This window comes from Bubalus bubalis, chromosome 6 (genome assembly GCF_019923935.1).
Source record: "Bubalus bubalis isolate 160015118507 breed Murrah chromosome 6, NDDB_SH_1, whole genome shotgun sequence".
Classification (NCBI taxonomy): Eukaryota; Metazoa; Chordata; class Mammalia; order Artiodactyla; family Bovidae; genus Bubalus; species Bubalus bubalis.
This window is the reverse complement of record NC_059162.1, coordinates 921,894-935,671: the sequence shown is the minus strand read 5'-3', so window position 1 is coordinate 935,671 and position 13,778 is coordinate 921,894. Positions and strand designations below refer to the sequence as shown.

The 13,778-nt window shown below is 36.6% G+C and overlaps 1 protein-coding gene across 2 annotated transcripts in view; it reads right to left on the bottom strand.

Annotated features, from left to right (window-relative positions):
- MPC2 (mitochondrial pyruvate carrier 2) overlaps window positions 1–13,778 on the bottom strand; it is a 30,339-nt gene that overhangs the window by 14,160 nt on the left and 2,401 nt on the right. The window lies entirely within an intron of this gene.

Here is a 13,778-nt window from a genome sequence, read left to right as displayed (position 1 = left end):
TGATGGTATTTTGAAAAACAACTCTGGTTTTCCAGATAACCTGGAATTTGAGAAGCACTGTGAATTTCAGAAACAAATAAGCAATTTGTTTCAGAGCTGGAAGTAAACTCACAGATCATCCTTCATTTTTACCAATAAGGCTCAGAAGAGTTCCATGACCTACTCAAGTCATGTGGGTAACTAGAAACTAAATGTTCTAACTCTCAAACTTGTGCTCTTTGACCAATAACCAATAACATAAGTTCTTACTCTTCCAAATCACATATCTCTTTTAACCTTTCAGGGCATACAGTGACAGTAAAAAAACAGATTTGTCCATGGTAAATCAAAAGCTAAATCCAATACACATCAGAGCACTTAATATGGTATGTATGTTCTCTACACACTGGATCAACAAAAGACATTTATTTCTTAACATAATTTCACATAAGATTTTTAAGCCAATTCAAAATGTAAAAAGTCTAATTATAGTCATGATTATTATTTCTACCTTAATATTCCACTTTACTTTGTAAAAATAAATAAATCACATCTAAAAGGGCATAATCACCCAATGTAACACATTTATTTCTCTTCATCTACTCCAGTAATATTTCTCAATAGCACTATCAGGTAAAGATGATTTTTTTTTTTTTTTCCAATTTTACCCCTAGTAGGTGAGCATGGGAATACCAGACCACCTCACCTGCCTCCTGAGAAACCTATACACAGGTCAAGAAGCAACAGTTAGAACCGGACTTGGAACAACAGACTGGTTCAAAACTGGAAAACGAATACTTCAAGGCTGTATATTGTTACCCTGATTATTTAACTTATATGCAGAGACAACATGCAAAATGCCGGGTTAGATGAAGCACAAGCTGGAATTAAGATTGCTGAGAGAAACATCAATAACCTCAGATATGCAGATGACACTACTCTTATGGCAGAAAGCAAAGAGGAACTAAGGAGCCTCTTAATGAAGGTGAAAGAGGAGAGTGTAAAAGCTGGTTTAAATTTCAACATTCAAAAAAATAAGATCATTGTATCTGGTCCCATCCCTTCATGGCAAATAGATGGGAAAACAATGGAAACAGTGACAGGCTTTGTTTTTTGGGGCTCCAAAAGTCACTGTAGACAGTGACTGGAGCCATGAAATCAAAAGACACTTCTTGTAGAAAAGCTATGACAAACCTAGACAGTGCATTCAAAAGCAGAGACATTACTTTGCCACAAAGGTCCATACAGTCAAAGCTATGGTTTTTCTAGTAGTCAGCTATGGATGTGAATGTAGGACCATAAAGAAGGCTGAACACCGAAGAATTGATGCTTTCAAACCGTGGTGCTGGAGAACTCTTGAGAGCCCTGTGGACAGCAAGGAGATCACACCAGTCAATCCTAAAGGAAATTAACCCTGAATATTCCTAGAAGGGCTGATGCTGAAGCTCTTATACTTTGGCTACCTGATGCAAAGAACTGACTCATTGGAAAAGACCTCGATGCTGGGAAAGATTGAAGGCAGGAGGAGAAGGGGGCAACAGAGGATGAGATGGTTGGATGGCATCACCGACTCGATGGACATGAGCTTGAGCAAGTTCCAGGAGATGGTGAAGGACAGAGAAGACTGGTGTGCTGCAGTCCATCTGGTCACAAAGAGTCGGACACGACTGAGCGACTGAACAACAACGACAAGGTGAATATTCACTGCCATTAATAAAGAAATGTTTCCAATCACATACATAAATAACATTTAAAAGATAAAACTGAATTAAACCTATTATTTAAAAATAACAGATAGTGAAACTGAAAAAGCACAGAGCTAAAAAAAGAAAATGCAGGGATTTAAGTTAAGATTTAGTTGCAGTTGTGGCTTTAATTTGTTGCAGATATCATTCATTCATTCACTCATAGTAATTACTTCATGCTTTATAGTCTCCTAGGCACTAAGGATACATTGGCAAATAAAACAGTGCTGGCTTTTAATAAGTTAAGCACAGGCAGGTTAAGTAAAATCGTATCTGTAAGCTGTATAAAAAACATTTAAGGGAAACAATTCTAAAGTGCTTTTCATCAAAACCACTCTAGTTTCAGTTATATACCACCACTCAAAAGTGAAAATTAAAGCAGTGATAATACTCCTTTTTGGGGTGCATTTTGGCTGAATTACTATCAAAAGTAGTTGGTTAATGTTAACAATAAGGAGAGAAATTTGAAAAATATAAAAAATGGCATCTGATCCTTGTGTAACTTTTCCTTATTAATTAGTTCTAAAAAAGTATCAAACAGTATAAACCATTGCTCACCTTTATCAATATTAAGTGATTGTAATGTTACAGTTTGGACTATGCCACTATTCAACATATCATTGGTATATTTTTGTAGTCCTTTCAAACTAATTCACATTGTTCAATGTGATTTAAAATACAATGGGATTTAAAAATCAGATGTACTATTCAGTTCAGTTCAGTTCAGTTGCTCAGTCGTGTCCAATTCTTTGCGATCCCATGAATCGCAGCATGCCAGGCCTCCCTGTCCATCACCAACTCCTGGAGACAACCCAAATTCATGTCCATCAAGTCGGTGATGCCATCCAGCCATCTCATCCTCTGTCATCCCCTTCTCCTCCTGCCTTCAACCCTTTCCAACATCAGGGTCTTTTCCAATGAGTCAGCTCTTCACATCAGGTGGCCAAAGTATTGGAGTTTCAGCTTCAGCATCTGTCCTTCCAATGAACACCCAGGACTGATCTCCTTTAGGATGGACTGGTTGGATCTCCTTGCAGTCCAAAGGACTCTCAAGAGTCTTCTCCAACACCACAGTTCAAAAGCAACAATTCTTTGGCGCTCAGCTTTCTTCAGAGTCCAACTCTCACATCCATACATGACCACTGGAAAAACCATAGCCTTGACTAGATGGACTTTTGCTGGCAATGTAATGTCTCTGCTTTTTAATATACTATCTAGGTTGGTCATAACTTTCCTTCCAAGGAGTAAGCGTCTTTTAATTTCATGGCTGCAATCACCATCTGCAGTGATTCTGGAGCCCCCAAAAATAAAGTCTGACACTGTTTCCCCATCTATTTCCCATGAAGTGATGGGACCAGATGCCATGATCTTAGTTTTCTGAATGTATTATTACTAATATTTTACCAATAATCTAATTAGCTGTATACTTACTTATATTGATAAATCTGGCTTATACATACGAGTTTCTAAGTAAGCTTATTGAAACCCTAGAACATTTTAATATTTTTTTCCAGTTATAACTCAGTTTTACTGGCAAGCAAAGGATAGTACACTCTCTAGGCCTGAGGGCAGGCCAGCGCAAAAGGAGAGGCCTCAATCCCTCTTGGCTTCCTCCTTTTATGTTTGTCTCCTTCCGGCCTTGAGCCTGCCCTATGCAAACTGGGCTGGCCAACAAGGGCGCCTGGCTGTTTGACCTGAAGTTCTCACTCCTGTCAGTGGATTTTCCTTTGTTCCGTTTTTGCAGGCTTTTTCCTTTGTCTTTTAGCCACCACCATTTTGGGCTCCTTTTTCCTATTCTAACTACCTAACATTCCCCCCCTCGAGATGGGAGGCCCAATTCTTTGGGAATAGGGGTGTTGAGGTCTCTCTGGCTACTTCCTGCTCAGCTGAGATGGCTAGGGGCATTGGGCCTGCCCCTCTTGCTCCTAGAACATTTAAACTTAATCCTGAAGTTCCTCTGTAATTTATCTTACTTTCTCAATCTTCAGGGAGCTGGATACCATCTTTAAACTAATAATTCTTTGAACACTAGAATATCATGGCATAGCCCCTGTCTTTCCTTATGGGCCAAAACAATTATTCATCTTCCTACATACATATGACAGCTAGTCATTTTTATGTTTGACTATGTACTGTAAGTTTTCTATATTTTAAATTACAGCAAATCTAGATGGTACTGAAATGGTTGCTGGGAGAGTTAAAACTATTAAGGAATTCTAAATTTTAATGTTTTTATAACTGAGTGAAAATCTATATTTAATTCCTGAGTTATTAATCTTTAATCCAGTGTCCTAAATTTTGTACTGTTCTGATCACAGCCACTATTACACTTCTAGAACTCTGGCACATGATTCCCTCTTCTAAATATTTGAACAAAATATGGAAACCTTTAGTAGATTAGGTTGGCATTTTGAAAGAAATGTTTAAAGGATAGAAAACATGAAGACATTGAGTTTCAAAATATAAATTCCTAATCCTAGTTTAGTCGTTAACTCGTGTCTAACTCTTTGCGACCCTGTGGACTGTAGCCACCAGGCTTCCTCTGTCCATGGGATTTCCTGGGCAAGAATATTGGAGTGGGCTACTATTTCCTTCTCTAGGGAATCTTCTCAACCCAGGGCTTGAGCCCACATCTCCTGCATTGGTAGGCAGATTCTTTACTCCTGAGCCACCAGGGAAGCCTAAATTAATTAAATTTTAGCCCAGGACACTAGTTCTCAACCAGAGGTGATTTTGATCCTCAGAAGACATTCACAATGCAAAGGACAACCCCCTACAACAATAATCCAGCCCCCAAAATATCTATTGTGCAAGGTTAGGAAACCTTGGTCTAGGTGGACTGATGAGCTAGGCAAACACGCAACTCGTTTCATGGCTCTAAATCTTAGCTCATACAGTCTCCTCCCAATAGTTGGCCTTGTCTTCATCTGGCTAACTCCAATATCCTTCTGAAACTCATCTTCTGTCTCCTCAAGGAGTAGATTAAATGCTCCTTCTCTGAACTCCCAAAGCAGCAGCCTGTCTATTCTTCTATTGTTTTCTGCACATAACAATTAAACTGAACTGTTTATGCATCTATTACTTTAATTAGATAAAGTCCTGAAGTTAAAACCTGTTTCTTAGTTTTCCTAGACAAATATTTTTGAACAGAATTGAACTAGATGAACCATATCCAGGAGAGATGCTAATCAAAGATATTCAAATTTTAGGAAATCTGAATATTTGCCTTGATACTGCTGCATCTTCAAGGATGAACTTCAGGACACCAGGTTCTCTTTACATCAGGGCTGTACTAGACTTTGACTCATTAGTTACTCTACTGTTGCACCATGAGACTCCCCTTTTTGGCTCTTGAAAATTCTTTCCACGAGTCTGATGCCATAATGTGCTAATCCTATAAGTCAATCTTTTCAAACTCTCTGGTTACTTTATTTAGCCTGAGTTTCTGAGATTCCTATCATCACACTTGCTTTATTTTTCTTTGTCATATACAAAGTCTCGGGGTCATATGCAGTATCAATTACCAAGTTTATTTTTTATCCCTGCATGAAACTTGGCTTCATCACTCAAGGATAAGCCAATACACTGTTTTAGTCTCTGGCTTTGGATTCCCAAACAGACTCCATTCTTCTGTTTCAAAACTGATGCTTCCTCTTCTGTTACCCCAAAAACTGTTTCCTCTAGGGTTCTAGTTTCTTTACGAGCTGAAATGGTTGACCCTTCAGGGTTAATGAACAGTCAAGCTTTTCAGTAGCTTTGCCTGGTAACTGATTTACTTGACTGCCCTGTACTTGGTGGTAGATTTAAAATATCAACTGCCCTTCTCCCACATAACCAAACTAAACAAAAATGTCAAACAGTAAATTATGGTTGCTAGAACAAAGGTCAAAAGAAGTTTAAATATTTTATTTAGGGAATAATTTTAAACTACAAAACAAAGCCTAAATTAGTTTAACGACAGCTAACCACTGAATTTAAAAACATCAGTAGCATGTATATATTGTAATAATAAGACATTCTAAATTTCTAATTTTTCTGAAATGTCAGAGGATGCTGACAACTGACACAAATAATTAGAGATGTGTAAGTGCAAACAACAAGTAGTGTTTTCTTCATTGTTTAAAAAAAGGGGGGGAAATAGCAATACCCATGATCATACAATAAGTAAACAAAAATTTTTAAAGAAAACTTATTTTATTTCATCCTTCCACTTTTTTTTTTTTTTAACTAAACACCATTCATTTTTATTAACTGTGTGCTTAGTCCCTCAGTTGTGTCTGAGTCTTTGCGACCCCATGGACTGCAGCCTGCCAGGCTCCTCTGTCCATGGGGATTCTCCAGGCAAAAATACTGGAGTAGGTTGCCATTTCCTTCTCCATATCCTTCCACTTTTAATTAGTCATTTTCTACCTTAAAAGTAAAGAAGTCAAATAAATGTAGACATGTATTAATCTAGGTATAGAGGCTATTTTCTTAAAAACAGCAGTCAATCAATAATGAAAATGGTAATGAGGAAACATCCCAACTGATTTTGACATTTAAAACATGAAACAAGTTAAAACAATTTTTTTTATTGAAGTATGGTTGATTTACAATGTTGTGTTAGTTACAGGTGTACAGCAAAGTGATTCAGTTATACATATATAAATGTATATATATATATAAGATTTTTTTTCTTTTTCAGATTCTTTTCCATTATAGGTTATTACAAGATGTTGAATATGTAAAAGTGAAAGCTTTGCTTCCCTGGTGGCTCAGCTAGTAAAGAATCTGCCTGCAGTGTGAGAGACCTGAGTTCGATCCTTGGGTTGGGATCTGGAGAAGGGAAAGGCTACCCACTCCAGTATTCTGGCCTGGAGAATTCCATGGACTTTGAGGTCGGACACAACTGAGCGACTTTTACTTTCACAGTTGGTCCTTGGAGTATACAATAGGTCCTTGCTGTTTACCTAAAACATGGAGCTTAGATAAAAATGTTTTGCAAACAGGTACCACTCAAACAGTGAGAATACAATGAGAATACAATGTTACACTATCTTTCCTAGATCTGGGAAAAACTGGTTTATGTTCTACAATGACACAGCTGTTCTCACTGAAGAGCATTAAAATAATAAAGTCATTAAATAATCATGATACCGGAAGTGATTATAATACCTTAACATCAAGATAAGCATAACTAGAGTATCTAGTTAACAATCATTACGATGAATGAAAAAACTTGATTAGGCAGAAATTTTAAATTGCTGAAAATATACTGAATAAAAAGCAGCTCTTAAGAAATTTAACCTGAAGTCCAAGATGAGAAAAATGTATTCCCATCAGATGTAAATGTACATTCTTTTAGACAAACAATTAACTAACAACACATTTTCATCTTGTTTCTTACAAGTCTACTCTTGGAAGTTGAAAAAGATGTCAAATGCTGACTACTTAAAACTATGAACTGTAATGTAAAACAAATGTATAGTTACAAAAGGGGAAAAGGAAGGTGGGGAGGGACAAATTAGGAGGATAGGATTAACAGATACAAACTATTACACATAAATTAGAGCCGCAACAAAGATTTACTGTAAAACTATGAACTATTTTTAAGCATAACAAAAAAATTACAAAGAATAATATAATGGTCGTGTCCTCTTATGCTGTTAAATGTCTGATTTTTAAAGTGAAATTGATGTTCTTTAAAGTTCAAATTTTTATGGAAGAATTTGAGGAATTCTGCAAGAGAATAATACAACCAAATATGTAAGAGAACCAAATATGTAAGAGACATATATTTTCAAACAAATTAACAAATCTAGTTGCCTTGATGAACTTGTTAATAAAACAATGACATACTGATAATTTTATTTCCTAATTTCCTTATCTGAGAGGAATTTCTGCTAATGAAATACTTCATAAATTCTATCCAGAAAGAATGTCATTTATTGTATAATTCTCTTCCTAGGGAAAGATTTCCTTCCTGGAACAGAATAAGTAACTTTTACACACATGCAAATATACACGTATACAAATACTGAATAGAGGCACTCCCAATGTTGAAAATAAAATTCTTATTGAAAGCCGCCCACTACCCCACCTAAATCCTTTCATACCATTTCTTTACAGTTTATTGCTTTCAACATCCCTGAACTTTCCTCTGAACTTCCTTGTATCACTCAAGTCCACCTTTTTGCTATCATGGAACCAGCTACTTACAAATTCTTAGAATTCATACAGGTTATTATTCTTTGACACAGATACTGACTGTCAAAAATTACTCATTTTTATTTGTATTAAAGCTAGTTCTGATTTCACATGGAGAACATGATGGGGCTACCATTTCAGAGTCAAGCAATCTTTCTATCTTCTGTAAGGCCTTGGAAAGAGCTTACTGAAATAATACCCAGAATATCATGGGTGAATAATGATTTTTAAAATGTTGACTGAAAACAGGCTTTGGTGAAAATGCCAAAGAAAATAACAGGTGAAGTGACTAGCTATGATAGGTAATATGCATTTTAGGATTGCTATAAAATTACTTATATAAAATACATAGCACAGCAAGGATAAAAATTAGATCCCTAAAACCTAATCTAACAATAATTATATAGTCTTCCCTGATGAAATCTGAGTTTCCTGAAGCCTCTAAAACTAAGAAAAGTCACAGCAGAAATACCAAATTGTAAACTGTTACAGCTGGAAAGGACCTTAAAGAAAATGCAAACCCTCTTATTTTTATAGATGAAAAAGAAAAGGTACTTCTTCGAAGTTAATTTGTCTCATATTCAGATAGTTTCAGATAGAGTAAGAACCAGAATACAGGCTTCTTTGACCCCAGTCATCTTTCTATTATGCCATACCATACTTTAAACATATTTCCATCTTTTATAGCCAAAATTAATATTATTATCTGTCTTAGAAACAATAAACTTTTATTAATGTGTAGTTGATTTATAATGTTCTGTTAATTTCAGGTGTACAGCAAAATGATTCAGTGATTTTTATATATATATATATATATATATATATGTAAACACTTTTTCAGATTGTTTTCCCTTATAGGTTATTACAAAATATTGAGTATAGTTCCCTGTGCTATACAGTTGGTTATCTATTTTATACATAGTAACATGTATATAACAAACTATTTATAGCTTCTCCAAGGGCTTGCTTCTCCTTTAGTATATCTAAGGAATCAAATTAGATGAGGCATAAACAATCTTAACTTCTTAAAATTAGTTTAAAATCAAAGGTTACGTTAAGTGTCTAACAATTACAGCAAGGATTGTATTACTTTTATGATCTCTTCTGAGAATACAAAATCTCTGTGGCCAGGGATTTTTATTTTATTCATTAAAATAACTCAAATGCTAAAACAGTATCCAATATACAGTAGGCCCTCAATAAATATTAAATAATTCAACTTTATTGGAGCTAACTAGTTTAAAGATACTCTATTTGACATCAATAACTCAAATATCTGAAATCCTAACTTTCCCTTTTGGTTCTCATTCCTTAATTTTAAGCTAATAAAAGTTAATACTATAATAAATAATATGTGTATACTTATATATTTCCTGTATATTTAATCATAATATATACTAAACATTGCTAATAATAGTTCATTTATTATGTTTTTATTTTAAAAATATTCTCTAGGTCTATAAGATAGAAAGGAAAAACTAATTCTATGGTCTAGGAAAAATGCAAATATTCCTGTTGTGAACACCTTAACGTAACTTTTCTCATCAGACTTCACAGAGAGAACATCATGCAATGTAAAGAATATTCTTAGCAATAGTAAGCTAAACACAGCAACACATTTTGCAGAAATATTTTTCCAAAAGTTCTTTCACTTAAGCCAAAATATAACTCATTATAAGCAAAGCTATGGTAAGCAAAAATTATATGGTTAAGATAGTTATTGTCTGTGCTGACTTAATTGAAGGATAGTTTTTATTTATTTTTATTATTTATTTATTTCTCATTTAATTTTTTCCCCAGTTTTATTGAGATGTAACTCTTTTTTTGGCTGCACCTCACCGCTTGTGGGATCTTAGTTCTCCAAGCAGGGACTGAACCTGGGCCATAGCAGTGAAAGTGCAGAGTCCTAACCAGGTAATTTCTAAGGTTTAACTCTTTAGAGCTGTGGTCTCCTAACTTTATTTTTTTTAATTTTTACATATTTATTTATTTATGGCTGCACTGGGTCTTCGTTGCATGCAGGCTTTCTCCAGCTGAGGTGAGCGGGGGCTACTCTCTAGTTGCGGAACATAGGCTCTAGAGCTGTAGAGTAGGTGTGGTGCGTGGGTTTAGTTATCCCAAGGCATGTGGGATCTTCCTGGAGCAAGGACTGAACCTGTGTCCCTTGCATCAGCAGGTGGATTCTTAACCACTGGACCACCAGAGAAGTCCTTTCCTAACTTGTTTTGAACATACTGCTCCATCAGTTTAAAAAATACGTGAGCATACACCCTTATATCTACATGTTGACTCCATGGAATTCAGGTGTGTACGGATTTTCCTCAATTTATGATGGGGTTAAACCCCAATAAATCCATTGAAGGTTGAAAATATCATAAATTGAAAATTTCTTTAATACACCTAGCTTAGCCTAACCTACCCTTAATTTGGGCAAAATCATCTAACACAAAGCTTATTGATAATAAATTGTTAATATATAATAAATAAATAAAGCTTATAATAAATTATTGAAGATCTCATGCAAGTTACTGAACACTGGGGCTTCCCAGGTGGCACAGTGGTAAAGAATCTACCTGCCAAAGCAGGAGACACAGGAAATGCAGGTTCAATGCTTGGGTAGGGAAGCTCTCCTGGAGGAGGAAATGGCAACAGACGAGCCATGAACAGAAGCAGCCATGGGGCCACAAAGAGACACGACTGAGAGACAAAGAACGCAGCACACACGTACTGAAAGTGGAAAACGAATGGTTCTATGGGTGCAGAAGAGACCTATTGGCTGTTCACCCTGTGGCTGACTGCGAGTTGCGGTTTGTTGCTGCCACCTGTAAGAGCGCTGTACCACATATCACAGCCCCGGAAAAGATCAAAACTAGGATTCCTACTGAAGTTATACTGCTTTTGAACCATCTTGTAGAGTTGAAAAATCTTAAGTTGAACCATCCTAAGAAAGCGACTGTCTATTTACACATCCACATATATGTATATGTGCACTAAAATATTTTATATTATAAAATATACACAAAATGGAAACTTTAAAAAGATAAAGTAAGTACTAATAGAAGTTCTACTGTTTTCTTCCTATATTCCAAAGTTTGTGCATCCTTTGGGACAATTCATCCCATTCTGGAGCTCATAAATACAAATGAAAGACACTCTTCCACTAATCTTTTTTTTTTTTTTTCCCAAACTAAGCTTGCCTTTGACTGTGTGGATCACAATAAACTGTGGAAAATTCTGAAAGAGATGGGAATACCAGACCACCAGACCTGCCTCTTGAGAAACCTAAATGCAGGTCAGGAAGCAACAGTTAGAACTGGATATGGAACAACAGACTGGTTCCAAATAGGAAAAGGAGTACATCAAGGCTGTATATTGTCACCCTGCTTATTTAACTAATATGCAGAGTACATCATGAGAAACGCTGGGCTGGAAGAAGCAGAAGCTGGAATCAAGATTGCCAGGAGAAATATCAATAACCTCAGATATGCAGATGCTGCTGCTGCTGCTGCTAAGTCACTTCAGTTGTGTTTGACTCTGTGCATCCCCATAGACGGCAGCCCACCAGGCTCTGCCATCCCTGGGATTCTCCAGGCAAGAACACTGGAGTGGGTTGCCATTTCCTTCTTTAATGCATGAAACTGAAAAGTGAGAGTGAAGTCGCTTAGTTGGGTCTGACTCTTAGCGACCCCATGGACTGCAGCCTACCAGGCTCCTCCATCCATAGGATTTTCCAGGCAAGAGTACTGGAGTGGGTTGCCATTGCCTTCTCCAATATGCAGATGACATCACCCTTATGGCAGAAAGTGAACAGGAACTAAAGAGCCTCTTGATGAAAGTGAAAGACAAGAGTCAAAAAGTTGGCTTAAAGCTCAACATTCAGAAAACTAAGATCATGGCATCTGGTCCCATCACTTCATGGGAAATAGATGGGGCAACAGTGGAAACAGTGTCAGATTTTATTTTTTTGGGCTCCAAGATCACTGCAGATGGTGACTGCAGCTGTGAAATTAAAAGATGCTTACTCCTTGGAAGGAAAGTTATGACCAACCTAGATAGCATATTCAAAAGCAGAGACATCACTTTGGCAACAAAGGTCCGTCTAGTCAAGGCTATGGTTTTTCCAGTGGTCATGTATGGATGTGAGAGTTGGACTGTGAAGAAAGCTGAGTGCCAAAGAATTGATGCTTTTGAACTGTGGTGTTGGAGAAGACTCTTGAGAGTCCCTTGGACTGCAAGGAGATCCAACCAGTTCATCCTAAAGGAGATCAGTCCTGGGTGTTCTTTGGAAGGACTCATGCTAAAGCTGAAACTCCAATACTTTGGCCAGCTGATGTGAAGAGTTGACTCATTGGAAAAGACCCTGATGCTGGGAGGGATTGGGGGCAGGAGGAGACGGGGACGACAGAGGATGAGATGGCTGGATGGCATCACCGACTCGATGGACGTGAGTTTAGTAAACTCTGGGAGTTGGTGATGGACAGGGAGGCCTGGCGTGCTGCGATTCATGGGGTCGCCAAGAGTCGGACACGACTGAGCGACTGAACTGAAGCATTTAAGTAAACATTGGGCAGCATGATTTCACAGTAAACACTGGACAGCATACTTTCAGGTCAGGAGACAGCGGGGGCACTGAGAACTGAACGTGCCAGGACACACATTTGGATAGAACTCTATTCTTACTCTAAAGAAGCAGATCACTATGTGTCATAGACAATATGTAGATAAACGAATGATGAAGACCACAGGTCTAACTATCTATAATATGCTAAGTCTAATAAATATTTATATAAAGACATATTCTTGTGACTTGTCTAGACATATTTGTCAATGATACAATTAAATCTCAAAAATTTAGAATCCAGCCTTGTATATTACTGTGAAAATCTCCAATATGTGAATCCAGTCTAATGATGATTAGATATATCATCTAATATAATGATTCAAAAACACATTATTATGTAAAATAGTACACAAAAACCTTGAATATTCCCTGTTAAGTCTTAGAACAATAGTTTCCTCAGATTTTATTCTATACTTGTGACAACCAATAAGTTATATTTTTCATGTTTCTTAATTTCTGTATTGGTGTGCCTGCAAGTTTTTAATCACAAACAATTTTGCAGTGATGGGTATTCTTACTCTGTATATTAGTAAATAAGAGAGAACTAACACTAACATTTGTTGAAAGTCTATGTGCAAACACAGCTACATTTTACAGACAATATATCACTTAACTTTCACAACAATCCTTAAATGGTGATAATTCAGTTCAGTTTAGTTCAGTCATGTCCGACTCTTTGTGACCCCATGGACTGCAGCACGCCAGGCTTCCCTATAGCCAACTACCGAAGCTTGCTCAAATTCATGTCCATTATTTTGGAGATAATTATTATTCCCATTTTATATATTAGAACTAAAAGGTCAGGGGATTTAAGATCAAGGTCACAAAGACAAGTTTCAAATCCAGGTCAATCTGGCTTCAAAGCCTATGCTCCTTCCATCACACTGAAAAAAGGGTTACAGTAACTGAACTAGTCCAAGAGTATCTAGATAAAATACATGATCTACAAACCAATCTTAAATGAAAGATAATTTCCTTTCATTCTAAAAGTAGAATAAACTATTAAATAATAACTAATAAACTAATAAACAATGACTATAAGTGGTTAAAGCCAAGACCTTGGAAAAGATCACGATAAAACTACCCTCCAATTCTGTTTTAAAGTAGTTTAAAATTGTTCCTCCTCTAGCCTGTCTTTATCCTATAGACCAAATACAAAGCTTAAGAGGGTCAGCACTGGCCACAAGAATTCAGTTGAGACTAAAGCCCAGGGACTTCCCTGGTGGCCCAGTGGTTAAAACTCCAAG